The sequence below is a fragment of the Dipodomys spectabilis genome, unplaced genomic scaffold (assembly GCF_019054845.1).
Source record: "Dipodomys spectabilis isolate Male_0828 unplaced genomic scaffold, ASM1905484v1 ptg000045l, whole genome shotgun sequence".
In the NCBI taxonomy this organism is placed as follows: Eukaryota; Metazoa; Chordata; class Mammalia; order Rodentia; family Heteromyidae; genus Dipodomys; species Dipodomys spectabilis.
The window spans coordinates 3,463,390-3,489,893 of record NW_024870722.1 but is presented as its reverse complement, the minus strand read 5'-3'; the positions used below and the strand labels follow the sequence as shown (position 1 = coordinate 3,489,893).

Below are 26,504 nucleotides of genomic sequence, written 5' to 3'. Positions count from 1 at the left end.
TGAACATTTGTGGCTAAATATAGCATCAGAAAAATAAAAAGTGATTTCTTTAAAAGAATGTGGAATGGTGAAGCAGTAACTAGCCAAGAGGAAGTAACACTGAAAAACGAAGATCCTCAAAGGTTTAAAAGTTTTTTTCTTCCCCCCTCTGTTGTTGTTCCTGCCAACATCTCTAAAGAAATTTCCCCGCAGATCTACAGTAAGATAAATCAACAGACAGCCGATCTGCGCTGTGTTCTTAGCAGTTTCTTTCATCGGGCGGACTTGGTGATCATTATATTTCTCTCTCCAGGACACTTGACTCATTTACCGACTTCATTCCAGGTGACGTGTGTGCTGAAAAAAGCAGCCAAGTGTTAGTACCAGGTGGGGTGATAGGCCAGCTCCCTGCCAGTAGCATTTATTTACAGTAAAAGGAATAGCACTGAGCTGGCATGGATGAGGCCCACGGAAGGCTCCCAGGAAGGAGCCAGATGACAGATGGCAAAATAGACTCAGGGTTCCATTTTCCACAGGGGTTTTAAATAGTCAGAGGATCTGAGCTCAAGGCATCATAAACACATCACCTTGCATTACCCTCATCCTTGTTGACCCAGCGGTGATGCCTGACTGCAGTTTGTTTTTTTTCCTCTTGTGTTTGCAAGGGTTTTGAGAAAACTAGGGAAAAGCATCCTCACATCCGGCTACCTTCTCGCTTTTTCTTGATTCTTTCTGTTCTTGTTTGCAAGCCACACATCTCAGGATTGAATCTAGGCTGGTGAATACATTTTGCAGAAGATCATATGTATCTAGGGTACAGCTCCCCTTTCATCGCGATTCACCTTTGCTTTCATCATTCAGCACTTTTCCTCTGGCCTGCTTTCATCTCCATGAGGGGATCTCAGCTGACAAGGGGTATCCCTCAAGTGGGAAGTTACGTTTTCCCCTTTCTCCTGTTAGACATGTGAAAGCCAGGACTCTGATGACTAATTAGACTATAGAGGAAGTGATAGGTAAAAATTCCCCACATCTTTTTTTTTTTCTCCTTTCCTTGATAGTGTAGGGGGAGAAAAGGATTTTTTTCTTCATGCCTCAGCTAAGAATTTTAAGCAGAATAGACCCATGCAAGGGAAGATTATCAAGAGAAAACAAACAGAAGTGTATTAACACAGACAAGGCAGATACCAGGGAATGAAATGAGTTAGTTTTCCAAGAGATGGCTTTGAATTCTTGCTTCTGTTCAGTTTCAACCAAGAACAGTACATCTTTAGAGAAGTTTCAGGACACAAAGGAACAAGACTTTGGGTTTCTAAGAGCAGCAATTTGTGGCAAGGCAAAACTGTGGCAGGTAAGGGCAAGTGAGTGAAACCTGTTAATGTAGATTCCCCTGTTGCTCTCTCCAGGCCTCTGAGAGTCCTCAATAGTTCACCACTGTTCTTCTAGGAGAAGAGGGCATAGCTACCTCTGGATTTTATACAGAGAGAGTTATCATCTTCTTAATTGCCTTTAGTTCAATCGTCCTGAATGTTTTAGGGTAGCAGATTCGAATCTCCCATCCTGTGCATCTTCAACTTATTTCTAGAAATCCAGGAGGCAGGCTTGTTGGGCTTTAAAGAGGATCATTGCACACGTGTAACAAGGAGCACAACCTGTGGATTGGTTTCCACCACGTGAATAGGTTGTTTTGCTGTGGGAATACGTCCTCAGATGGGATCCTTGACCATACATAACAATGTCTGTGTTGCAGATGTGGTTGTAAAGAGTGGAGAGGATCTAGGGTGAAAACATGGTTGGCATGCACAGAACTTGGGGAGATAAGAGAAAAGCAAGGTCCAGAAATGCTTTTGAGCTAGACTGGGAAGGGCTTAAAACCATGCAAAGGCATTTTTTTTTCCTTAAGGGCTAAAGGAGAATGCCTGAAACATTTTAAGCAGAGATGTACTTTGACTAGGCTATCTTGGCTAGTCAAGAAAGATAATTGTAGTGGCAGTGTAAAGAGCAGTTGTGAGGGAAGAGGTGGTGGTTAAGGGTCCCTTGAGGAGGTGATTGAATTAATCTACAGGAGAAACTGAAGTGGGTCTGAATCAAGCACAATTGGGGGTTGAGTTAGAAAGATATTAAGAAAGTAGAATGGATGGCACTGGTTTGTGTCTTCCCACACCACTAGCCATTCTATCTCTTCTCTTTGTGAACAGACCTTACATGTTGTTGGGAGATGTGAAAGAACCATCTAAAAATCTGTTTCTGTGGCTTTCTTGAAGAGGCAGCTAATGAAATGTAGTATTCTTCTGGAAGAGTCTTAAAGGAGACTTATGCAACTCTTAATTGTCTCTTTCCTCTGTATCTTTCTGCCCAGAACTTGGGAGTAGTCATCTTGTAACTGTGATGTATTCGAAAGGGTGGGATCCTATGAAAGCTGTCAAAGAGGCAAAGCAAATCTCCAGAGGGGGCTAGTGGCATGATGGGCCCATTACACCAATCTTAGACACCAGAACCTCTAATACTCTTACTGTATGTGGAATTAAAGAAAAAAAACCCAACTGTGATTTCTTTTCTGCCTAGAAGCCAAACTCAATTCCTGAGACAAATGTTGAAAAACGGAGTGAAAGATTTGAAGCTGGACTTCAACTTTTGGCTTGACTGATGGGTGAGAGCGTCCACTGTAAGATAAGGAATGAAAGTGGAGTTTGGAACCAGGGTGCTGAATTTTATATTGTATGTGTTGGATCTGAGGACTCTCACAGGAAACAATTGGGTGAAGATTAGAACTAGAGCTATACAACAGGTAGCCACTAACCTATAGATACCTATGGGAGCCATGGGAGTCTATAAGCTAGCATGAACAGAATCTGTCTCTTGCCTCTGAAATTCAAGTAGGGTGTTATTTAGGGTTGCTTTCCTGAACATTTGGGGGAGCATCTGGGAATAGGCCAAAGACAGAGTGTGAGAAGCCAGTAGTTGAAGGAGCATCAGAAAGGAAGAAAATCCAGAGAGAAAGGTATCATGAAAATCAAGTGCAAGTAAAGCAAACCAGGCCTAAAGAAACATAGGTCCCATGGTTTCCCTTATTTGCAATAGCTAGTATATGTGTAGGACAAGCAGAAAAGGTCAAAAGCTATGTACATATGAACATATAAGATGATGATAAGCAAAATGAACCCTAAGATAGGTACACTAGTGCTTTTATCTGGTTTTTAATGTATTTATAATGAACTATGTGATTTTTTTTTTGTTTCTTTTGTATGTTCTTCCCCAGGGTATAAGCCCTGCTTTCACTGTATTTGATTCCGGTGCCAGGATACAGGTTGACCCATTGTAACAATGAGATGTACAAGACACTATGTTGAAATGAACTTTACAATTTTGGGAGGGGGGAGTGGGGAAGAGAGAGGAGATGAGGAGGTGGGGAAAGGGATGGTAGGGAAAAAAACAAAGGAAGAGGTAAGTATGCTTTATAGGAAATGTACTCTTTACCTTACTCATGTAAGTGTAACCCCTCTGTACAGTATTTTTACAATAAAAATATATAGAAAAAAAGAAAATCAAGTGCAGTCATAGAATAGAGGGTTACTAATGTCTCTGTTGGGAAGGATTTAGGAAAACAGAAAAGAGGGAACAGGGAAAAAACAGTCATAGTATTTCTCCTTTTTACACACTACTTTCAGAATGATCTAAACACAGAAAGGGGTCATTGGTTCCTTATTTGGGATTCTTCGAGGATTTTGTATAACTTGTTTCTTAAATTTAAAAATAAATGTTACTATAAAGGTGATGTACAGGGCTGGAAGGTGGCTCAGTGGTAGAGTGCTTGCTTTGTGTGCGTGAGGCCCTAGGTTCGATTCCTCAGCACCACATAAGCAGAAAAAGCCAGAAGTGGCACTGTGGTTCAAGTAGAGTGCTAGTCTTGAGCTGAAGAGCTGAGGTAGAGTGCTAGCCTTGAGCTGAAGAGCTGAGGTAGAGTGCTAGCCTTGAGCTAAAGAGCTGAGGGACAGTGCCCAGGCCCAGAGTTCAGGCACTACTTCTGACACCCAAAAAAAAAGGTGATGTACATAAGGGTGACAGTTATATAAGTCAGGTAAACAGTACAGTTCTTTTGGGACAATATTACCTCTTCCCTCACTCATAACTTGTTTCTTCAATCATTTCCTCCCCCTCCAACAACTTTCTTCCCCACCAACAGATTTATCCCCTTGAATGTGACAAATAATAGTTTGTAATGAAGAGCTAATGAGTTAAATAGTCATTTTTTGTTTTTTTTTTTTTTTTTTTTTTATGGAAGACACATAACAGAACACTTTACCTTCATTAGAGATCTGGTAAGATAAGCTAGAAAATCAATGTGTCAGTTTGGCCCCAAGTCGAATCACATTTGTGATATTCATGTTTGTTGTAACCTAATTGTTTGTTATCTGATTTTTTTCTGTATTAGTTTCTACTGGAGATGAATTACTTATATGGTAAAACTAGACATATTAGAAGAACCAGAAACTGAGAAGTCACATATACTACAATGGACTGCCCCAATGTAAACTTTTCACCCTCTTGGAGCAGGTCATAAAGACCAGCAGCAGTCTCTAAGCAGGCCTGCCATCTTTTCACTGTGATTTTTCAAGTTGTTTTGAGGAGACACAATCAGTTAGGGTATACTTCCCAAAGTCTGCAGAAGGACCCTGAGGGCTAGGCCTTGCTTTTCACATGCACACAATTTAAATGAAGTTGTAAATTCATGTGGTATTGTTTTAAAGGTGTTCTGGTATTCCCAGTCCAAACAAAGGGTTCAATGTAAGTTTATTGCTGAGGGCTTCATAAACTCTGCTATTAGCACAAGATCCATTCAGTTTTCTCTTGCTCCGTAGGACAGGTAATTTAATAATAACCTGTTTCAGTCTAACATGAGGTGTAAGTTCTCTGGTTAATCTGAAAACCTTAGATAGGTAACCTGTTGCATGCAAATCTAAGCCTTTTAGGTGATACTATGACTGCATCAGGAGAAATGGTTCCATACTGTGATTATGTTAAGACAGTGCTCAAAATTAGGGCCAGTCACTGTGAGCTCATTCACATATTTTAACCAGACCATCTGAACTAATTGCAATTCCCAAATGTCTCTTGCTAGGCTTTTACTAAACAGGGTAGTTGAATCTTTAAATCTTTGTGACAAGATTCTCCAATAATATTTCATAGTCACCTGAGTACTGGGATCTCACTGTTCAAATGAAAACAATAATTGAGAATTTTTCCCTAAAGGATAAAAAAAGTATCTTTAAAATTCAACACTATGAACCATTCCTAGTACCCTGGCATGATGAAAATATTTCAACACTTGTGTCATATTAATATCTAATCTCTCCCCACCCTTTTCTCCCCCTCCCTCCATCTTTCCTCCTCCCCCCTCTCTTTGCCAGTCCCTGCTTTTTGTGCTTAACTGGACATAAGAGTCTCACAGACTTTTCTGCCTGGGCTGGCTTTGAACCCTGATCCCCAGAGCAGTCTCCTAAGTAACTAGGATTATAGGTGTGAGCCACCAGTGCCCAGCATGTCTCTTTCTCTTTTTTTTTTTTTTATTGTAAAGCTACTATACAGAGGGTTACAGTTACATGAGTGAGGTTATGAGTACACTTCCTCTTGAACATTGTTTTTTTTTTAATTATTATTTTTTTATTGTGAAAATAACATACAGAGGGGTTACAATTACATGGGCAAGATAATGAGTACATTTCTTATCAAGCATTGTTGTCTCCTCCTTTGTTTCCCCTTACCATCCAATAGTCATTTTAAGTAATTTCTTTATCACAACTTTTCCAGAGTCCCTGCCAGTACACTGGGGGAAAACACAACTGGGACTGGATTCTGTGCAGTGCTAATGAATACATTGTTAAAGAGTCTCTCTGAAAGAGTCTGACTGAAGAAGACAAAAGGTGTTTAAAGAAATCTGTGAAACAAGGCAGAGGGCGAGATTGCTTTAAGCTGTGGCCGTGACACCAGTAGAAAACATGGATCTCCCAGTGGTCAGATCCATGTGTTCATGTCTCTCTGGTCACCACCATTGTTGAGTTGAGCTATCACAGGCTGATATGTCTTTGGTCTCTGTGGTAAAAGTAGAGTTGTTTTCTAAAACTCTTAATTTACTTTCTTGAGTAAGAAGTGAGGACTATATCTGTGCTTGATTGCATCAGCCAGGACCTTAGAGGACCAGCTCTCCCTGTGGTCCAGATCTCTCAAGGATGCTCAGAGAAAGACACTCTGGCTCTGAGCAGCTTCCTGCAGGGGATGACGAAAATTGTTTTCCCATTTAAAGGGCAGTTGAGTGGGAAGCTGTGAGGTGAACACATTGCTTTTAGCTCTCCAACAGCCTGTCCCCTCCCTGGAGAACACATCACGATCCTCATCTGGAACATTTTAATTGGGAAGAAATCTTACACGGTATCCCCAAGAAAGACCCCCAGGCACCACTTCAATAAGAAGTGCCTGTCGTTAGGAGTCATGGCAGTTCCTTGGCCCATTAGCCAGCTCTGGGAGAACCAGCAGCAGCATGAGTGTTAAAGAACACTGAGCATTTGCTGAGAACATGTTTCTCCTCAAGATGCCACACAGAGACAAACTGAAGAGATGACACCTGCTCTTGCATTTCTTAATCTTAAGTTGGATAAAAGTTGGACTCGAGGACAGAGGAAGATACTCTAGTTGGAATACCTCACTTGTAGACTAAATATCTGCAAGCATATGATCCATCACACGTGGAGATAGAGTAAAATTTCACATATTTGGTTGCTAGCTTGGCTATCTAAAAGAAACTCCAAAAGTTAAAGTCTCTGAGTTGACATATTTGATGTTTTCTATTTTTCTTCCTTCCTTCCTTCCTTCCTTCCTTCCTTCCTTCCTTCCTTCCTTCCTTCCTTCCTTCCTTCCTTCCTTCCTTCCTTCCTTTCTCTCTTTCTTTCTTTCTCTCTCTCTTTCTTTCTTTCTTTCTTTTTCTTTTTTTTTTTGGTTGGTTGTGGAGTTTTTCTGCTCAAGACTAGTTCTCTACCACTTTGAGCCATACTTTGAACAAGTTTTCCAGTGGTTAATTGGAGATAAGAGTCTTACAGACTTTCCTGCCCCAGCTAGCTTTGAACCATGTTCAGATCTCATCCTCCTGAGTAGTTAGGATTATAGGCATGAGCCACTAGTGCCCAGTTAATCTTTTCTTTTTTTTAAAGGTATGATTCTACAGTTCATGTAGAATTGTTTGCATTGTTCCAAATCCCTTTCCTCTTATTTTCGTTATCATCTAGATAACGTTTCCAGAGCATACCAAATCAGAATTGTGGAAATGGGCTGTGTAAAGTAGCGGCAGTAGACTATCTCTAAGGAGAAGTCATTTCTGAGGATCATAACAGTAAGTGATGGCTTCCACTTGTCCAACACACATTAGCGTCACCTAGTCACATTTTACCAGTATCTATTTTGTGTACATTTTGATTACATCAATTAGTCATGCATGTCACTTTGACACGCCCATATATGCATACAAGGAACCTTGATCAAACTCACCCCTTCCATCTCTTTCATCCATTGTGCTTTTCTAAATCCAATCTCAACAAGCTTCACTGTGCCATTTTTTTACCCATGGGCATAGCATATTTAGATCATATTTTCCCTCCTTCACCCTCTGCACTTGGTCTACTTCCAAAATGGATGCAGTTACTATCTGTGGACAGGGACACAAGCATCAATGTTTTGGGCCGCTGTTCAGGTGATTCCAATATGTACAAGGGGTGGAAGTCACTGCATTGACTTAGCAAGAGCATTGATTTAGCAAGAGTAAGTGAACTCTTCACTGGCATTGTTCTGATGCTATTTTGTGTAGGAGCAAGGACCCTTGGCCACTTGTAGACAGCAGATCTTATCTTTGTTGAGGGCCTGAAGGTATAACAAGGTCCTATCAATGTACTTTGCTTCCCTGATCAGTATTACTATATTACAAATACAATCCACATGGAAGGCCCTGATTCTTTCTGGCAGGGTTTGTTTCCAAAGACAGCCTGGAATTGGAAATAATGTACTGTGGGGCATAATATAGTCTTCTGTACTTGAGATACAGATTTCAGAGACTCTCAGTTGTCAACCAGTACAGTGTGGTCTACATGAGGCTAGTGACACTTTTTGCCTAGAGGGAAAGTGGACAGCCCTGCATATAAGAAAGTACTGTAGGAAGTGGTGCTGTAGCTCAAGTGACAGAGCGTTTGCCTTGAGATGAATTGCTGAGGGAAGGCATTCAGGCCCAGAGTTCAAGTCCCATGACCGACAAAAAACCAAAAAAAAAACCAAAAAACAAAAAACAAAAAGAAAGGAAGTGGCACTGTAGCTCAAGTGGTAGAGCGCTCGCCTTGAGCTGAAGAGCTGAGGGACAGCGCTCAGGCCCAGAGTTCAAGCCCCACGACCGACAAAAAAAAAAAAATAACAAAAAGAAAGTACTGCATATCATTGCTTCTCCACATTGACCATGTCTCTTCATTTTCCACAACTTCTTTTTATTTCTTCTAGTTTTGGTGTCTTAAACCTTTCATTTCCAAACCCTGTTTCCTTGGAGTTACAAATCCTCTGTAAAGAAAGAAGGACTCAGCCCTGAATCCAGGTTTGGATTTTAAACAGTTCATAGCTACAAGTGCTTGTTAAATGTTCACATCTTAGCTGGGTGCTGGTGGCTCATGCCTGTAATCCTAGCTACACAGGAGGCTGAGATCTGAGTAGTGCAGTTCAGAGCCAGTCTGGGCAGGAAAGTCTGTGAAATTCTTATCTCCAAGTAACCGCTAAAAGCTGCTTGAACTGTGGCTGAAAGGGTAGAGTGCTAGCCTTGAGCAAAAAATGCTCAGGAATGGCCTCTAAGCCCTGAGTCCAAGCCCCAGTGCATGCATGCTTGCATATGCGCGTTCTCTCTCTCTCTGTGTGTCTCTCTGTCTCTCTGTCTTTGTCTGTCTCTCTCTCTCTCTCTCTCTCTCTCTCTCTCTCTCTCTCTCTCACACACACACACACACACACACACACACGTATCCACATCTTTTCTGCTTTTTCTGGTTCCTGCTGTCTCAGGGGACCATAAGTAAGCATAGGGAAGTAAGGAAGAGGAGCATAAGGTAGTAGCAGTAGCTCAGGATTTCTCCCTAACTTGTAAGAATAAGTGGGGAAGAGACTAGAGGAGCCGTCTCAGAGGCATCATCAGCCAACGATGCTAACTAGAAAAATGTTCAGGCTGTGATATCAACCTGGAAAAGAGCAAAGTATGAACTTTTATGTTTAATATATGACATTAAGGCAAAACTCTAAAAAAGGCTGGCTTGGAAGACTGAAAAGCAATGCATAAACATTAGCAGTGGTTTCTTTTTGGATGCTATGACTGCGGGTGACATTTTTTTCTCCCAACTTTTCACAAGGAACATATGGTTTCCTAATTTTTTTTTTTTAAGAAAAAGAAGACGTATTCTTTTATTTTCCTTATTTACTTTTTGAAATGAACATAACCACAATTTTGTCATCTTTGTAATAAAACAGAAGCTGAAGCGGAAAACTGGTTTGATCAACCAGCCCTTTTCCTTCTTCTTCCTCCCAGTGATCAGAATTTTCCTAGATCTGGGCTGGGAAGGTGGCTCAGTGGTAGAGCGCTTGCCTTGCATGCATGAGGCCCTGGGTTCGATTCCTCAGCACCACATAAACAAAAAGAAAAAAGCCAGAAGTGGCGCTGTGGCTCAAGTGATAGAGCACTAGCCTTGAGCTGAAGAGCTGAGGGACAGTGCCCAGGCCCAGAGTTCAGGCCCCACGATCGGACCCCCCCCCCAAAAAAAAAAGAATTTTCCTAGATCTGCAGTTGAGCTCCCTACAAGATCCCTGATCATTTTAGCTTTATTTTGGAAAATTAGCTTGATTTGCTCACACAACCTCTCTACTTCCTGTCCTGACACTGTTTCCTTAAGCACTCAGAGAACCCTTGTGCTTTTTGTGTCACCTTGTAGGTTTGGTGCTTGCCTCTTTCCTCCCTTCTTCCTTCCTTCCTTCCTTCCTTCCTTCCTTCCTTCCTTCCTTCCTTCCTTCCTCCCTCCCTCCCCTCCTCTCCTTCCCTTCATCCTTCCCTTCCCTCCTCCCTCCCCTCTTCCTTCCCCTTCCTCCTCTCTTCCTCCCCCTTCCTCCTCTTACTCCTCCTTCCTCCTCTCTTCCTCCCCCCTTCCCCCTGTCTTCCTCCCTCCCCTATCCCCTCCTTCTCATCTCTCCTCCCTCCCCTTCCCCTTCCCTTCCTCTCTATCATCCCTCCTCTTTCTCCTTCCCTCCTTCTTCCTTCCTTCCTTCCTTCCTTCCTTCCTTCCTTCCTTCCTTCCTTCCTTCCTTCCCTTCCTTCCCTTCCTTCCCTCCTTCCTTCCTTCCTTCCTTCCTTCCCTTCCTTCCCTCCTTCCTTCCTTCCTTCCTTCCTTCCTTCTTTCTTTCTGGATTAAAGCACTAAGTCTGGATTAACAGACTAAGTCCATAGAAAGGACAAGGGACATAAGCCATATATTGAATTCACACTCAAAATATAAGAGGCTCGGTCAAACTTCAGCATGACATTAAGAAATCAATAGAGCCAGGCGCCAGTGGCTCATGTTTGTAATCATAGCTACTCAAGAGGCTGAGATCTGAGGATCATGATTCAAAGCCAGACCAGGCAGGAAAGTCCATTAGATTCTTTATCTCCAATTAACCACCAGCAAAACGGAAGTGGCACTGTGGCTCAAATGGTAGAGTGCTTGCCTTGAGCTAAATCGCTCAGGGACAGCACCCAGGCCCAGAGTTCAAGCCTAATGACTGACAAAAAAAAAAAAAAAAAAAAAAAGAACCTTCAATAGAATGTCTATAGAAAGGAACAAAGATGTTCCGTGCACATGGATTATTAGCTGGTGCCAGGATCTCATGACTAAAACATTAGAAGTGGGCAAGCAAAGCCAGATAGACACTGGTGGCTTATGCCTGTAATACCTAGCTATTCAAGAGGCTGAAATCTGTGGATCACAGTTTGAAACCAGACTGGGCAGGAAAAAGTCTGTGAGACTCTTATTCCCAGTTAATCACCAGAAAACTGGAAGTGGGGCTGTGGCTCATAGTAGCAGAGTACTAGCCTTGTGTGAAAAAGCTCAGGGACAGCACACAGGCCCCAAGTTTGAACCACATGACCAACAACGTAGAAAGTGGCCAAGGAGATGGTATGGACAAGGAGCTGCTGGCAGAGCCACTGGGACAGAGCAGTCTTAACTAGTGAGAAGCCCATCAGCAGGAAAGTTAGCTTCTCTTCTAATGTGTATAAATGCGAAGCATTTGCAAGGCTTTGTGGGAAAGTACTTCTAAAGACTTACCCTGACCTCTTACCCCTCATTCTATGGTGAAGCAGAATCGTCTTTCAGGGAAGTAAGCGGCCACGGTTCTCTCTCAGATTCTATGCAGTCTTAGAAGAATGGAATGTTGTAGGACAAGCCCAGTGATAAAGCTGCCCAACAGGAAGAGGTGCAGTGTGGCCTCAAGCCCCAAGGAAGATGAGATCCCATTGAAGTCTCCCAACTCCCACTTATCTTTGTTCCAAATACTTATTGTGTGTTTGGTTTTCGGTCACTGTCCTGTTTCTCATAATGCTTTCTTAACAAATTCCTTTGTAACAGACTCTTTAGTCTCTCCCACCCCATTCTCTTCATAATTTGTCCCTCTAGATTAAACAATTAGTATTCCACCCCTACTTCCCTTCCTTTTACTCAGAAGGTGAAGACTTCCTTGCCTGGGAAAGAAGAGACGAGGGGAGGGACTCTCTGTCTGTCATGGCTGCTGGAGCTGGATGGGTCCATATGGCTTGCTCTCTATGTGTATCCTTCTGGGAGCAGCTGGCCTCAGGTAATTCGCTTTTCTTCCAAGCTGGGTAATAGTAGCCACTGCTTTCTTCAGAGGAGCTGCCATCTTCACAGGCCTGCCTGTGACAGGGGTAAAGGGGTATGGGTGCGGGGAAAGTGGGGGTGGCTTTAATGATGGCTTTCTTTAGTGATGAGGGCAGATGTTAGAGAACGAACTCTTCTGTTTCCAGGTTTAAGCTTCAGATTGCAATTGGCTTCCCTTGCAAATAAATGGGCTACTTTGTTCCCCATCTATCTGACTCTGACTTCCATAATTGCTCCCAACTTGAAATTAGGTGGGTCGGATTTTGGGGAGAGAGTTGGTCCAGGATGATTATTTATTTGCTTTCCTAAATCTTGAATAGTAATAATTATTCTTATTCCACAATTAAGATATCAGGAGTTGTTCAAGTCTTAGCCACCTGAAAGACTCTTAATCCACCTACAGTTATATGGAGAAAGGTTCTTTGTATGGAGGGAAAGGAGTGCCTAGGATAGAGCTGTGTGTGTTAAAGTCTTTGCACTGTTTAAATGAATAAACGAAGGGGTTTGTAGTTTAAATGTCTGTATCCTGAGACCAGAGAAGAAATGAATTGTCCATCTTCTTCTGTCAGATGGGCACAGACCAAATAGTGTTGAAGAGGGTGTGGGAAAACAAGTGATCTTACACTCTGAGTACTTTGTTAAAAATAATCTATGTAGGGCAATTTGGCAACATCTATTTAAAATATATATGCACTTGGCCTGTGACCCAGCAATTTTCTTCCCAGGAATTTACAGAATGGATGTACAACCGTGAGAAAAATGACTTTATGTGAAATGGTATTCATGTCACGTCATTTACAATAGCACAATTTGAACAAAATTCTAATTGTCTAACCATTAGGGACTGATGGAATAAATGGGAGAACATCCTTAGGCTAATTCTTTTCCTTCCTTCCTTCCTTCCTTCCTTCCTTCCTTCCTTCCTCTTTCTTTCTTTCTTTCTTTCTTTCTTTTTCTTTCTTTCTTTCTTTCTTTCTTTCTTTCTTTCTTTCTTTCTTTCTTTCTTTCTTTCTTTCTTTCTTTCTTTCTTCTTCTTTCCTTCCTTTCTCTCTCTCTCTCTCTCTCTCTCTCTCTCTTTCTTTCTTTCTTTTTTCTTCTTCTTTCCTTCCTTCCTTTCTCTCTCTCTCTCTCTCTCTTTCTTTCTTTCTTTTTTCTTCTAGTCCTGGAGCTTGAACTCAGGGCCTGGGCACTGTCCCTGAGCTTCTTTTGCTCAAGGCTATCCCTGTACCACTTGAGCCACAGCACTACTTCCAGCACTTTCTGTTTATGTGATACTGAGGAACTGAACCCAGGGCTTCATGCATGCTAGGCAAGCACTCTACCACTAAGCCATATTCCCAGCCCATGATCAATCATTTTTAACTGTGAAGATAAAGGAGGAAGTTTCTTACTATACTAGTAAAGAATGATTCCCCAGATAAACAGGTAAGTGGAAACAACCACAGTGCAAGGCACTGAGTGTATTGGGCTGACATTAAGGGGAGAGAGAGAGAGAGAGAGAGAGAGACAGAGAGAGAGAGAGAGAGAGAGAGTTTGCACACCAGGGAGCCAGATATCGGTGTCTCTTGCTTGTAATCCTAGCTACTCAGGATGTTGATATATGAGGATCATGGTTTGAAGCCAATCTGGTCAGGAAAGTCTGTGAAACTCTTATTTCCAATTAGCCAGGAAAAAGTAAAGAGTAGAGGTGTTTGAAGTGGTAGAGTGCCATCCTTGAGTGAAAAAGCTAAGGGACAGTGCCTAGGCCCTGAGTCCAAAACCCAGTACTAGTACAAAATAAATAAATAAAAAGATGAAGAAAAAATCATTTTCTTGTAACACTTTTAACTGAAACTATACAATAGAGGCAGATAACATTGTTTACCTATCAGGAGAACCAGGTGGCTGAAGTGACAAACAGTTCGGTGGGGACTTGACTCTCTACTAGTTATACCTTTTGAATTTTATACATTGTGAATGGTTAATTGAAAAATATACACACACAAATGGGCATAGTGACTTGCTTTTATTGAAAGGAAACATTTTTATGTATTGAAAGAAAACTTGGCCCTGGTTTTCTTAGGCAAAACTCTCAGTGGATAACATAGGAGGTATGATTTTTCAGGAAGCAGAATGAAAAAGATGAATTTAATGTAGCATGGCAGTCAGTACGCAGGTTCTGAGATCAAACTTTTTAGATTTGCCTTTAGCTCTGTCTCTTTTGTGAGTCTATTGGTAAGTTTCTTGTTGAAGCTTCCATTTTTTCTTCAAAGGAGAGATAACGTTAGTATCCAGCCTCTGGGATTTCTATGAGGATAAAATAAAAGAATGTGAATATAATCTGGCTCCCCCCCCCATATATGCACACACACATATAACCTCTCTCTCTCTCTCTCTCTCTCTGTCTCCACACACACACACACACACACACACACACACACACACACAACCTGGCTTTACACAGGCCCCCACATGGTCATGTCTGAGTCGTCATATTCAAAGAATGTGTTTTTCACAAAACAAAGAAGTTTTGTGAAAAGCCAATTCATGGATTTATTGCAGTTTCCTAAGAAAATTCCACAGGAGTAGTATATGTACAGGGAATGATTAAACTTGAAAAATCTTATTGGTCTTGGGGCTGGAGGTTTGGATCAGTGATAGCGTGCTTGTCTCGTATGTATGAAGCTCTGGGTTTGATCCCCAGCACTAAACAACAAAACAAAAGCACTTCTTGGCCTTCAACTTGACCAGTTGAACAGAGAATAGTTGTCCTTGAAAAACTTCGGTCCATTCTTATATTCCAACAAAAATTTGTCATGCTTAACTGCTATGCTTTCTTGGAGCTAATCTTTTTTTTACTCTTTTTCCCCTGTGAAAGAATTCTCTCCATTGCAAATACAAATCTCCTTGCCTCTCAGCCTTACAATATTTTTTTTTCCTGATGTGTGTGAATGGAGGCCCAAGAATTGGGGATAGGGGGAGATACTGAATGAACCAAGTCAGAAATTTACTAGTGGCCATGGGGGTAGACAGATGTGGGAAATGATGGAAAAAAGGCTTTAAATAGATTCTTATAAATAGGTTTTTAGTACCTATTACATATATAAGGAACTTGTAACATTGTCTGGCACATAATAAACACTTAATAAATCTTACCTATTAGTATTTCTAATAATCACTTTCTTTCAACCTGACAGTAATAACAACAGCTAATATTTACTGAGCGTCTACTATGTGTCAAGTACAGGTCTTATACTTCATATGGATTAATCCTGTAAGCTTCCTAATAGCAAGGTGCTGTAGATCCTCTTTCTACCCATCATTTTACAGAGAAGGAAGCACACATAGAGAAAGTTAGCAACTTTCTTGACTTCTGATAGGAAGGGGAAGAATCAAGTTATGAAGCCCACAGTCTGACTTAGTTTCTCCCTGAACATCCATGTGTATTGCCACTAATACAGGCAATGGGATTATTATTTCAATGGGATTCTTGGGAAACTAGTCAATCCCGTCCTTCCTACTCACACAGTTGTCAGTGGTCCCAGGTAAGGTATATGAGACAACAGGGTGGAGGCATTTTCGTGTTTCTGGGAAGACCATTGTTATTGCCTGGGCTCCTTGGCTCCCAAAGGTTTGTGGTTAGGAACCAGAGAAAGATCCTTACCCATAAATTCTGAGCAAATGTACTTGATGTCTCTCTCCCATTGTCTATTTCCTGCGGATACATTAAGTACCTTTAACCAGCTTATTCTGGAGAAGGTACTAGAATGGCTCATGTCAAGAGCTTGGTGCCAGAGGCACCATGCATTTATGTACCTAGCTATCAGATTAGCCTGGCATTGAGTCCACCCATTCAGGACAAGGGGAGAAGAGGCTGCTCAGCAGAGTCTTGGCTTAGTGTTGTTCCATGTTAGATTTGTTTGTCAAAATGAGTTTTTAGTCATGCTTTTCTAAAGAGGAAAAGTACACTTCTGGTTCCAAAATGTTTTCATCTGTCCCAGGAGAGTGGACCTTCAAAGGGTGGGCATAGGCTGGTCCTATTTACCGCATAATGTGAAGGACAGCAGATCCAACATAAGAACATCTCCTGACTGTTGGAAGTAGAAATTGCTGAGGAGAAGAAGGGATAATTAGGTGTATTTTTGTGGGCACATGAGAGATGAGGAAGGAACTATATCCCGGAGAAGCCGAGGGCAGTTAACACAGAGGAGCTAGACTCCACGTTCAGAATGGAAGAGCTGTCCCAGGCCAAAGCAGAGCCCACACACAGGAGAGAAGGGGCCAAGATGTGGTAGTCATGGGAACCTTGTGCTGGGGTGTCACATTGTGGTCATACTTTGTTTTGACTTTGCTCCCCAAAGTTGGAAAGGTAATTTCCACTCTCATATGTCAATGCTGTTTGGATGTAGGGCTCTTGAAGTCATTAGGAATGGACTGGCCCGTGATGCGGGGAGGGGACATCTCCTGAGGACCTTGGTAGCTTTGTCAGATGAGGAAAAGGGCTCTGAGCTGGCATACTTGCTTAATCTCACCATGTGCTGCCTTCCACCATGGTACGATGTAGAAGGTATATGTTACCATGTAGTCGGTATCACATATGCCTCATCGATGCCCAATAGATGCCAGTGTTGTACTCTTGAACTTCTTGACCAAATAAACCTCTACATCTCAGGTATTCTGCTACAGAAACAGGAAAAACACTTCGGCTGTGTTTTGGTGAGAGGTATGGGCATTATTAGCTCAGAAGTGGAATCAGAGAGAATGCTGGATCTTGGATGGCCATCACTGGAATTAAGATCAGAGAGGAGCTGCAGTTAGTCTTGGGACACCTGCAAAGCCAGGGAGAACTAAGGAAGCTGTTGGCAGCAGAAGTCTGTAGGATAATGACTAGGTGTGTTCTCTTCCCAGAAACAAACTGAGTCACAATGGCCTTGGGCAAATCAGCAACCACAGTAGTGAGGACAGAGGCTGGTGCCTAGATTCAAGCAGGAGATGCAATAACCAGAAAGTGGATGAGCCAATGTCTTTATGACAACAGCTCTGGGAAAAGGAATGGCCTGAGTCCTCAAAAAAGAGTTAGATACCTTTAAAACTGAGCGTTTTGAGACACTGGGTTTACTCTAGAGAGCCTGCTTTGAGCCAGAAGAAATGGAGTTTTTTTCTCCCCAACTCTCAGTATAATAGCTTGAGTAGGAATTGTTCAGAGAAATTATGGGAAAATGTAAAATGTGTATTGTGTGTTTGCGTGCAAATATGTGCATGCTGTTAATAAAATTTAGCTTTGCTGAAGCTGGGGGAAAATGAACTCTATGGCGTGAGTTCAACAAATTCCTAACATCCATCCAATACCTTAGAATGCAAATGTATTTGGACATGGAGCCTTTAAAAGAGGGATAAGGTAAAATGAGGACATATGGTTGGGCTCTAAGTCAATCTGACTTTATAAGAAGAGATCAGGGCACAGACACATACCACGTGATGGTACAGGGAAAAGACAGCCATCTGCAAGCCAAGGAGAGAGGTCTCAGAGAAAAACAGTCCTGCCTACACCTTGATCTTGCATTTACAGCTTTTGGAAGAGTGAGGGAATAGATTGATGTTGTTAAGTCACCCTGTCTATGATATTTTTTTTTTTAACTGGTAGCCTGAGCAAATGAATGTCACAAGAAAAACCCATTTGCATTATTAAGCATTAAAATGAAGCCAACAATCACAGATGTTCAGAAGTAAGTTATTGGGATAACATGAATTATTAGTCTGAAGTGGGTACTGGTGTACTGTAGACTACAAAAGAAGCAATATGGTATGATGGAGAAGTCTGAAACATTGATTAGCCATCCACGTAAGTAATGAATTGGCTCAGACTAAATGCTACTTGAATTTAGAATTAGAAATAGAACTTAGCGAACTTAGAGTTTTTCCTCCATGATACTCTCTCTCTCTCTCTCTCTCTCTCTCTCTCTCTCTCTCTCTCTCTCTCTCACACACACACACACACACACACACACACACACACTTAATTTAATGCCAAGAGGGCACTTGCCCTCTTACTTTTGAACAGTCATCATTCATGGTGAGCAAGACCACAGTGAGGTTGATTTTGTAAGTGTCCCTATGTGCAGGTGTTCTGCTGGGAAGAGCGGACTAAGTGATGGTAGAACCATGAACAACTCTCGCCCCTACCCAGAGAAGAAAGAAAACATTGACTCAGTCCTTGTGGCCAGCATTGTTTTCTTCAGCTATCAGTAAGCCTCTTTCTCCAAAATATCCCTTTAAGCACTCTCCTTGTTGTTGTTTTAATCTCTTCACAAGCTTCTAGTTGTTCTGGTCTCTCAGCACTGTGACAGATACTACTTGACTAAAAACACATTGTGATTTATGATATCCATAAATCATCAAGCCAGATGATATGATTATATCTCATCCTTCCAACTAGGAAGTCAAAGGGGGGGGAGTAATCATTTTAAATGCAGGATTGTAGTTTTTACATCAAAACTGCTTGATTTTACACAATCGGAAGTCAGTGTAAAGGTATTAATGAAACTGCGACTGTGTCTATGTATCACTGAACAAAGTCCCACTAAGCTCCATGTCACATGACCTGTGGAGGAATGGTCCCTTGTTGGACTCAGAGGACCGTAGCATTTTTTCTATTCTAGTTGGAAGTCTTGTGGATAAAAATATTGTGACTATATGCAGAACATGGCATTGGATCAGTGAGCAGCCCAGAGGTCATTCTGACTTTGTTCCAGAAGAAATGACATCTCAAGACACCATTAATTAAAACTTCATCTGTTTTCTCATTCTCCACCCCCCCCCCAACTATTTCCTTTTCCTTCCTCATCCCCCACATACAGGCAATTAGTTAACTGATGCTGCCGTGGAGAAGCTGCCACTAATTAATTTCTCCTCACATCGAGGGAGACCTTTGACTAGTAGGGCATATTATAAATCTTTTTTTTTTAAAGAAAAGACTCCAAATGCAAACATTCCATCTGTCCCCAGTGCACTGGGATTTCCACCAGTGGCATTTTCTTTTCCTGCTCACTGAGAGATGGTAGATGGACTGACAGGCTTGGAAAAGGGAGTCTTTTCTCTTTGAATAAATTTAGCATGCACTTTTTATGATTACTTTTTGTAATGAAATCTCAGTTTGACTGTTGACCATCAAGATCTTGTTTGCTGCCATTTTGAATCCTCTGTGTCTCTGTATCAGTTAATGGATGGCGTTTGAGGGAATGGGTGGGCACTTGTACTAGGTGTGTTTGGAGGGATAGTGTTCATACCCATAACTTCACTCGTTCTTCTAAAAAGTTCAGGTCAAATAAAGGGAGCATTTGTCCAGCATGGCTGAGCTAGATGGCAAGAGGGTACAAAAAGTAGCCTTGAGAATCCTCTACCTTCCTAGGGTAATAAAACTTTATTGAACAAGATGTTCAATAAGTCAGGATTGCCTATCTAACCCAGACTTCATGAACAGTGAGAATTCAGAGAAAATAATTTCCAGAAGCTGAGTTATGAAGAGTTGGAGACACCAAGAATGAACACCAAGAATTCACTCTATTCACTTGAGCCATTTTTTCCCCCTCTCACCGCATCACTGTTTGGAGAGATTCATATTTCTGTAGGGAATTGTCAAGTGCATTGTGTGTATCTTGCAGCTAAATGGCAGCTACATATTACCTCATCTTGAATGTGGGGTGGCACAATTGAATTCCCAGTTCTGAGGGACACATCACAGTTGTTTATGTTTAATAGACATGTTCTCCTCCAAGACACAACGTTTCTGTAAGTAAATATTTATCATTAGTTCTCATTTAACTTTCTTATGGGTAGAATATGAAAGCATATTATTCCCACTTTAATGATGTAACCGAGTTCACACAAAGTGACCCAGTTCCAGTAAACTTTCCAAGGCTGACAACCTTGGAAGGAACTTACTGAGTTAGGAAAAAGAAATGTTTGCTTTCCAAAGGCAAGTGAATACAGAATAGTAGGGTTACTATTGATTGAAACATAACAAAAGCTGGGTGCCAGTGACTCATGCCTGCAAGCTACTCAGGAGGCTAAGATCCAGAGATTAGAGGTTTGAAACCAGCATGGGCAGAAAAGTTTGCTAGATTGCCCCTATCTGGATGCATGGCTCACATGGTACAGCAGCAGCTGAGCAAGAAATCCATGTGAGTGCGAGGTTCTGAGTTCAAAACTTCAGTACTACCCCCAGAACAAGACAAAACAAAAAAACTATAAATCTTGATCTACCCTTGTTACAAAATTAATTATTGCTTTATAGAAAATTCAGGCATGTTTTAAAGAAAATAAGACTCATTTGTAATTTCACAGCCTGGATTTCTGTGTTACTTAGTTGGTTTCATCCATTTATACCTACACATATAAACGACTCATATACGTCTCTGAGTTTGCATGGCCAAGTGATGTGGGAAGAGACTTCTTCACTTCCTGCCTAAACATTTGGATATGTAAAATAAGCAAGAGAACTATTACTAAGCAACTGAGATTTTGACATTATTTCGACAACAAACTCTAGCCTATCCCTCTTATACGGGTCATTACTTGTCAAGAATACTCAGCACTCTTAAAAGCTGCTTTCAAATGTCTACTGTAATTTTTTCATATATGTCTATTGCTGTGGTTTGGGTATATATGTTCTAAAGGCCCATATGTTAGAAGCTTGGTCCCCAGCTTGGCAATCTTGAGAGACAGTGGATGTAGAGCCTAATGGGAGGAAGTTAGGCCATTAAGAGAATATTGGAATCCTGGCTTCCTCCTTTTCTTCCTGTTTGATTTGCAACTACTATAAGGGAGCTGCTTGCTTCTTTCTCTATGTACTCCCACCATGATGTTCTGTCTCACCACAGTCCCAAAAGAAATGCTGGTCAAGTGACCATAGATGGAGGCCTCCAAAACTTTATTACTTATGATTATCTCAGATATTTGTGATGGTAACAGAAGTCTGGCTGAAACACATATTCTAAGTTATATTTAGTAATTCCTCTGTTGCAAAGTATTTGTCTCACACCTTCAATTTCTTTTTAAAAAATACTGTGGTCGTAAAGTCTATCTATCTGTCTGTCTGTCTGTCAAGAAATTGAATGTTTCATGAGTTGAAAAACTTTTGCCAAAGACATTATAGTGTGTCCTACTTTGGTAGCACATGGCAGAGACTGTCTGTTTCAATACAATTTTCAAAGCTATGTCTTTAATGTTTTAACATATTTTTGTGGTTTTTAAAGGAAAAAATAATTACCATTTATTTGAAAAAATAATGTTTGAACTTTCTAATAGGGCCTTTTTGTCTGTTGCGAATGGTATAGATGATCAGTTTTTTTGATATTTTGTCATTTTCTGCTCATTTGTCATTTTCATAGCTCAAAATTTAATTCTATTGCCTTCATAGTTTGGTTTCTTCTCTTTCAGTCAAGTGATCAAACCTGTGGTCTCATGTATGCAAGGCAAGTGCTCTACCACTAAGATACTGCTCCAGAAAATATTTTCATTTTTGACATAATTTCAGAAAACAAAAAGGGACAGATTTTCATGAGATGTTTGCCAGTGAGTCAATTTCATCTTTCCAAACAAGAGGAAAAGTGGAAGCCAAGCAGCAGTGAAGCATTTGCCTCACTTTTCCTTCTGTGATGCTTCCTGAAAAGTTAGCTTGCCTAGGATATAGAAAGGGCCCTCAAGTCTCCCCATGACTCACCCAGTGATTGATCGTTCTATCTATCTATCTATCTATCTATCTATCTATCTATCTATCTATCTATCTATCTATCTATCTATCTATCTATCTATCTATCTATCTTACATACATGTATATACACACATACATATACATACTATGTATATACTTTTAAAAATTCTTCCCACTCCGGTTAGCTTGAGGGTTAATTTTTCATTACATACTGCATGGCTCATGAAGCTATACATAGAAATTGGAGCCTCAGATTCTCTAATTCTAGTGTCTGCCTTCAATTGTGCAATCAAGGTAGGAATAGGTGTCTTCTGCATCCTATATTCAAATCCTGGGTCCCCTAGGGATCCTTGCTATTGTTTCATGGAACCTTGCAGCTTACTCTTTCCAGACTGTTTCAGAGTGTTTGTAGCGTCCGTATGGTTTACTTCAAGAGCATGGGGACTTCGTTTTGCTTCAATTTCCCCCAGTGTTCTTTCTCTAAGGCTGATGAGATGCTACTGTTTGTCATTCCACAAATACTTGATTGGTTAAGTGAATCACCAAAGGAACTGGGCTCTTCTCTCAGCTGCTTCTATTAGCAATGCAGGTGCTACATGCAGAATTATACAACAGTGTCTGAATTTTTATATGTACAGGGGCCTAACCCACTGTGAGGTGTTTACTTAATTAAAAGTTATTGAGCATGTCATAGATACTTGTAACTATTTGATGAGTCCAAGTCAACAAAAGACATACTCCCAACCAACTCATCAAATATGTTACCAGAAAGTTTAGGGAAGTTAGGCAACCTTGGGTCTGGCAAGAGAAGAATTTAGGCCAGATGTGACCACAAATAAAGAAGATAGAAAAGTTTATTAGAAAAGAAATATGGCAGAGAAAGAGAGCATGTGGTACAGACCTGTCATGAGAAAATGGTAGTTTATTCATATCTGCCATCTTGTCATCTTCTGCCATCTTTCATTGTTGTAGAGCTTGGCCCTGGGTTAAATACTGAGAGTTGGATGGCTATTTGATTCACATTATTCAAACTGGTGTTTCTTAGGAAACAAGTTAAAAACATAATGCATTTATTGTTTCATTATTTCTATTGTCTTTAAGTAATTGTACAAAGGGTTTCAATTCAGTACCTCAGTTCATGAGTATAATACATCTTGACAAATGTGACCCTTCCATTGTTCTCTCCTAACCAACCTATCGCCTCAAGTTACCTGGTTCCATTCATAATGGATGTAGATGTAGAGAAAAGGATTCTCCCTCTCTTTCTCTTTCTCTTTCCTTCTTTCTCCCCCCTCCCTTCTCTTTGCACTAGAGTTGGATCCCAGGGCCTCATCCATGTTAAACAAGTGCTGTATCATTAAACTACACCCATACTGAGAAAATTCTCTATTAAGAAAAATTTGATGCCTTTTCTCCTTGTTTAAAGTAAGGGCATATGATAGACACTGAATATACAGGATAACTTAACCTGTTGGAATTGGAATTTCTGAAACCAGGTAAGTAACTTTGGAGAAGGCATATTAAAATGTTTGCGATGTATACAATAATACGTCCTGTTCGTTCTTAGTAAATCATGCCATGTTTGGTCTAAGAGGTTTTGTTGTGGTCATGGAGACTTTAGACACTTGTCCCAGCAGTGGGCTATGGCTATTTAGAGCAATGTCTCATGTCTGTGGCAAAAATATTTATGAGATATGGTCCAGGGAAGAAGTGGAATGCTTCTGTTCAGAATGCTGCTTAAATGTTGTTATTAGTTTACATGCCATCTTTTATGTAAGGAATGGACATGGGGACCTGAGTTAATTCAAGTTATCAATTTAATTTGCTCCATTGATATTCTGGTAGCTTCAAAAGCTCCTGCTTTTGCATATCCTGGGCAGAAGCTCAACCTGTTCTGTTCTTTAATATAACTCTAAGGAATAGAAAATCCAAAGTCAGTCTGAGGAGAGGTAGACTTTTTTTTTAGAGGAGGAAGTAGTAGAGCCAAAACTTAAGGGTTCATTATTTTCCTGAAGGGCAAGGAAGGGTAGAAGGGAGGGAAAGAGCATTTTGTGGTAGGGAAAACACATGAAGAGACAGGAATTCATGTCTGGTGTTTCAACAGCCTAGAGTTTGCCTGTTGTAAGTGTATGGCACGGCTAGAGGAGGAGAGACGAGGCTGGACAAATGGCCCAGAGCCCAAAATAACAAGGATAAAAATGCACACCTTCAGTTTCGGCAACCTAGAGAGAGAGACACAATAACCAAAATGATTTTCCTTTCCATACACACAGAACTATTTTCCCTCTATACTTCATCATTTACATAAATTTACAAAATTTACATAAATGTAGAAAAATTTAAAGACCAAGCTAGTAAAAAAATATTCACCGATTACTTACATTTCACAATTAATGGTTCCAAAAAAAATGTCTGCAGGCCCTAGAACACCCTCTGTGGATGTGGTGGTTAATTGAGACCATTAACTCAACTGGGTTGAGAAATGTGTCTCTGGTTAGTAAAGCACAGCCCTGAGTTTGTCTGTGAGGGTATTTCCAGACAGTGTCAGCATCCATAGAATACAAGGACAGAAAGGAGAAAGCCCACTAACTCAGGTATGCTCTCTTCCTTCCTCTCTCTTTGCTTCCTGGCTGACATGATGTTAGCTACTCTGCTGCACTCCCTCCATGATGGACTGAAACTCTGAAACCAGGAGCCAGAATGATCCTTCCTCCCTTCGGTTATTTACCTGTCTTATCATAGCAGTGAGATGTCTAACACAATGGACCTTTAAGTTCAAAATAATGCTTACATGGTACATCTGTTTTTGATGTGTGTGTGTTTGTATTGATGGGGCAAATGCGAAGGTGGTTAAAAGTCTGGTACTTTGGCATGAAGGAAGGCAGTGGGTATTAGTGTCCACTCATCAATAGTAAGGGGAATCTTTATTGTCACTTACTTGTAGTGTAAGAGATGTTTTGTTTGCTTTGCAGTCCTGGGGGTTTGAACTCAGTGCCTTGTATTTGTGAGGTAAGTGACTCCACTTAAGCCATGCCTCCCAAGTCCTTTTTTGCTTTAGTTATTTTGTTGCATAAGATTTTATATTTATGGCTGTATAGGCTTAGACATTGATCCTCCTATTTATGCTCTCCATGAACTTGAGATGAGAGGTATGAGCCACTATATCCAGCTGTTGGTGTTTTACCTAGGCTGACTTGGAAACTTAATCCTCCTGACGTCTCTCTCAAACATCTAGATTATAGGTTTGAGCAACCAAGACAGGCACATTTTGAATATTTTTCCCCTTGCACTTCTAAGGATCCATCTCCTGGTCTAGCACATGCTAAGTAAGTATTCTACCATTGAACAATATTGCTAGGCCTGCACCTTGTTGTTTTTTTTTAAAACCTGTCTTTGGCTTTCTTTCCTACCAATTCTATTCTTTTCCTAAGTAATCTCAGATATCAACTATCTCATGGTTTTAATTACTAGAAAATAAATCCTTAAGGGTTTGAGATTTTTGTCTTTTTCACAGTTTTATTCTCAGCCTTAGGAAAGTACCCACATATTATGCTCAAGAAACAGTTTTTGAGTAAATAATGAAGGAATGAATGACTGAGTGAGTGAATTGTCATTCATAGATAAAATCTCTATGTAATTCTTCTTCTTCTTCTTCTTTTTGCCAGTCCTGGGGCTTGAGCTCAGAGTTTACGTACTCTGTTCCTGAGCCTCTCTGTACTCAAGAATAGCACTCTATCTCTTTCAGCCACAGCACTACTTCCATGTAGTTTATTGGAAATAAAAGTCTTATGGACGTTCCTGCCTGGGCTGGCTTTGAACTGTGGTCCTCAGATCTCAGTCTCCTGAGAAGTGGATTACAGGTGTGAGCCACCGGTGTCTGGTTTCTATGTAAGTCTTATAAAACTCAGCTTGGTGCAGTACAGTGAATATTCAAAACAAAAATGACTCCAGATAAAAGGGATTTGCAAGTGCAAATAGGTGGAGCCATTCTAGAAGACAATTTGTCAAGACAAAGTTTATAAATACTTTAAGTATTTATAAACGTGTGTTATAGCATAGTTCTTGTTTTCTTGGTTATATATCCCAGGCTCCCCCTCCCCCCCAAAATCTCATGAGTCTACAAGAGAACATTAATGAGGATGCTCACTCTGGAGTTATTTGTGGTAAAGAGAGTTGGGAGCAATTTAGATGTCTTTCATTGGGAAATGTCAAATGAAACGTGGCAGATACACAATAGGGGATCCTACCACGCAGTTGGACGCAAATATGTAAACACAGCAGCATACATCAACCTTGAAAACAGTGTGCTGCGGAATGAGGTAAGGAACACAATGATCTCTGTTGCACAATGTCACTTATGCACATTTAAAACATGTGCACAGAGCAGCAGAAAAATATTCGATGACTTGATTTAGGCACATCCGTATGTGTAAATTCAGCAGCCTTCCTAATGAAGGTCATTTTACTTCACTGGCTACATACCTCAGGTTCAAAACAAAACAAAAGATATATTGTAAATTATATCTGAACAATTACCAAAATAAAAAGGAGATGCATCAAATTCATCGCTTATAGTAGGGAGAATGGAGATAAAAATTTCTTCTTTAAAAAAGAAAAAACATTGAAAATGGAGCTTTATATATGCCAGCCTTGGTGATGGACCCTGAACTGACAAGCCTACAGTCTTCTCTATAGTTTATCTACTCACCTGTAAGTGTAAATATCTTTGGGTCTATCTGCACATGGGACATCAACAAAAACATGTATGTCACGGTCTTCAAAATATTAATCAGAGCCCTATTCTCTTCTTAACTTCCACCGCTGTTTGCCTTCGACTTACACTCAACTGGATACATTCATTTTGGTAATTTGCTAACAAACAATGCTCTGTTCCTTTAGAGTTGGTCTTT

General features: G+C 40.7%; 1 pseudogene; it reads left to right on the top strand.

Annotated features, from left to right (window-relative positions):
• The window catches only part of LOC122106990, a 65,444-nt pseudogene that overhangs the window by 3,092 nt on the left and 35,848 nt on the right, over positions 1-26,504 (top strand).